This window comes from Gracilinanus agilis, chromosome 4 (assembly GCF_016433145.1).
Source record: "Gracilinanus agilis isolate LMUSP501 chromosome 4, AgileGrace, whole genome shotgun sequence".
Lineage (NCBI taxonomy): Eukaryota > Metazoa > Chordata > Mammalia > Didelphimorphia > Didelphidae > Gracilinanus > Gracilinanus agilis.
Genome location: NC_058133.1, coordinates 252,677,067 through 252,680,579, shown reverse-complemented (window position 1 = coordinate 252,680,579; position 3,513 = coordinate 252,677,067). Strand labels below are relative to the sequence as shown.

Genomic DNA, 3,513 nt, shown 5'->3' with positions numbered 1-3,513 from the left:
CAGTATTGATTACATGAAATTAAAAAGGTTTCACACAAAACCAATGTAGCTAAAGTTAGGGGGAAAAAAGGAAACTGGGAAAAATCTCTAAAGCAAGTTTCTCTGAGAAAGGTCTCATTTCTAAGATATGTAGAGAAATGAGTCAAAAAAGAATAAGATACATTCCACATTTGAAGATGGAGGCTGACATGGAAAGTTTACTTTCCTTCAGTTGCTTGGCATGTGAGCATGGCCATTTCAGTAACCTTTGGGCCTGTTGCTACAATAAACACATGTTCAACCAACATAATGCCAACAAGTGCTACCTGTTCAAGATTTTTCTTCCGCACCAGTTCTTCAACTTATGGGCCAGCTGACACTCAAAATGCTTCATATTTTAAGGGTACAGCTATTATCAATGGAGAATTTTAAAAAATAAGCCTTGATGGCTTTAAATGGGAATATTTGGTGCTTTTCTTTAATCCTCTGGATTTCACTTTCGTATGTCCAACAGGAATTGTTGCTATAGAGGGAACAGATGATATCCAAATGGGTATTGAAACATTCCATTCTTTATTTCCTCCATGAGTTTTTCTCTGATGTAAACAATGTCTTGTTTCACAACATGACAAACTAGGAAATATGTATTATATGGTAATATTATGTATAGCCTATACATATCACCTGCTTTCTTCTGAAGAGAGGAAGGGTGAGAGAGGACGTAAAGAAGGGAGGAGTGGGGGTGCATAGATTTGGGGATATAGCTAATGTGAGAATTTGTTTCTTTTAGATAAACATATTTATTATAATTTATTATGTATTTATAACAAATATATTATATTGTTATGATACATATTATGTCATATATTAAAAAATTAAATAAATGGCAACTTTTAAAAAAAGGAATTGTTGCTTTTAGTGAAAAAGCTAATGAATTTCATGATGAGAACTGTGAAGCGGTTGCTGTTTCAGTGGATTCTCAATCTTGCCATTTTGCCTGGATAAATATACCAAGTTTTAAGGAGAAGTAGATTAGATCACATGTATACTATGCTTCTATTGGATTTAACCAAACAAATTTCCCAGAACTGTGGTGTGCTGCTTGAAGCACCTGGCCTTGCATTAAGAGGTCACTTTATAATTAACCCTAATGGAGTTATCAAACACAAGAATGTCAATGATTTCCCTGTAGACCAAAGTGTTGAAGAAACTCTTCATTTGGTGAAAGCATTCCAGTTTGTGGAAGTGCATGGAGAAGTCTTTACAGCAATTTAAACAATAGACTCACCTCAGATTAAGCTCTCTCTGAATGCTTTCTAAAAAGTACCTTAAAAAATAAAATAAAAAATAAAATGTACCTTTGCAAAGTGAATATACCGTGTATCAAGGACCTGTGTGGCTTTTTAAATTATGAAGAAACCACAAATTGGAATCTATAATAATGTGTAAAAAATTATTGCATTTAGAAGTATAATATATACTTTATGTTTGTATCTATGAATGTCATTCCCAAATGCTCAGTTTTCATAAAATTTCCTCCTTCCTAAAAAAATATTTAACTTTAGCAGTTATTAGTGGTTCAAAGAATCCTTTAGTACCAAAGCCTCTTGATCAAGGTGGAAGAAGAGGGTAAAAGTTGAGTTGAAGTTTAATATAAAAAAACAATTTTGGCAATTGGTTCAATTGTTTCCAGGTAAATAGATGGAGAAGAAATGGAAGCATTATCAGATACTACTTTTTTTTAAACATTTATTAATATTCATTTTTAACATGGTTACATGATTCATGCTCCTACTTTCCCCTTCACCCCCCACACTTCCCCCACCCATGGCCAATGCACATTTCCACTGGTTTAAACATGTGTCATTGATCAAGACCTATTTCCAAATTGTTGATAGCTGCATTGGTTTGGTAGTTTCGATCCCCAATCATGTCCTCCTCAACCCATGCGTTCAAGCAATTGTTTTTCTTATATGTTTCCTCTCCTGTAGTCCTTCCTCTGAATGTGGGTAGCGTTCTTTACTCAGATACTACTTTTTAAAAAATTCTTTTCTTCAGTAAGTTTTCACACATCTTTTTTCATCTGATCAATTCTGTTTTTTAAAAAGTTCATCTCTTTAGTGGATTTTTGTGCTTTTACTATTTGGTTTATTCTGTTCTTTAAGATATTAATTTATTCAGTATTTTTTGTGCCTCCTTTAACAAGCTCTTGACTTTTTTTTCACAATTTTCTTGTATCATTCTCATGTTTTTTTCTTTTAAAATCTTTATCTTCTAGCTTACTATCATTTCTAAGACAGAAGAAAAGCAAAGGCTAAGCAATTAGGGTTAAATGACTTGCCCAAGGTCACATAGCTAGGCCAGATTTGAACCCAGGTTCTTCTAATTCTAGGGCTGGCACTCTATTCATTGTGCTTTCTAGATGCCTCACTCTTGTTTCACTTCCCAATACTTCCTCAACCTCTCTTATTTGATCTTTAAAATCTTTTTTTGAGTTCTTGAGTTCTTTTGAGTTCTTTGACATTTTTGTCTTCTGAGTTTTTGTTTGAATCTCCCCTGTTACTATAGTAACTTTTTATATCAGGTTCTTTTTTTGGTAAAACATTTTAACACAGTGCTTCACACATAGTAAACACTGTATAAATATAAGCTATTATATATACATATATAAATACAATATATACAATCTCACAGAGCCTCAGCTTCCTTATCTGTAAAATGAAGAAATTGTGCTAGATGTCTTCTAACTCTAAACCTATTTGTCTATGATCCTAGCAGAAATCATCTGGGACCTTTCAAGCTGTTTCAAAGCCTTTCTAGTATGGTAGAAATTGTCAGAGTTTAGAGGCCATTAGCATATTTTTCTAGAACCCAAGGCAAACTCCAGGTAAGACTGAGACCTCAGAAGAAAGTTCCGAGAAGAAGGAATGGTAAAAAAAAAAAAAAAAAAATCAAACAAGGCAAAGAGGTAAAGGAGCATAAGGATTAATATGAAGTCATTGGTTTTCAAGTCAACACAAGTTAGTGGTGACCTTTAAAAGGGCAATTTTAAGGGGGCAGCTGGGTAGCTCAGTGGATTGAGAGCCAGGCCTAGAGATAGGAGGTCCTAGGTTCAAATCCGGCCTCAGACACTTCCCAGCTGTGTGACCCTGGGCAAGTCACTTGACCCCCATTGCCTACCCTTACCAATCTTCCACCTATAAGTCAATACACAGAAGTTAAGGGTTTAAAATTTAAAAAAAAAAAAAAAAAGAGCGATTTTAATAGATTAGCAAGGGTAAAAGTCAGATTGCTGGGGGGGAGGGGGAGAAAGGGAACAGAATGCTAGAATAGAGACTGTTCAAGAGTTTTGTAGTGAAAGGAAGGAGAAAAGGAACATAATGACTACAGAAGACAGCTGGATCAAATAAAGGTTTTTCAGGTCAGGAGAAGAGTGCATTTGTAAAAGGAGGAAAAGTAATTAGTAGAGAGTAGATGCTGGAAAAGGAAAGAAAAAGCATGAAGCAAGTTACCACAGGGTAACTGGGAAGCAAG

At 34.6% G+C, this 3,513-nt stretch overlaps 1 pseudogene; it reads left to right on the top strand.

Moving 5' to 3' along the window:
• The first annotated feature begins 228 nt into the window (after positions 1-228).
• LOC123246327 lies at positions 229-1,254 on the top strand (annotated as a pseudogene).
• Positions 1,255-3,513: the final 2,259 nt, after the last annotated feature.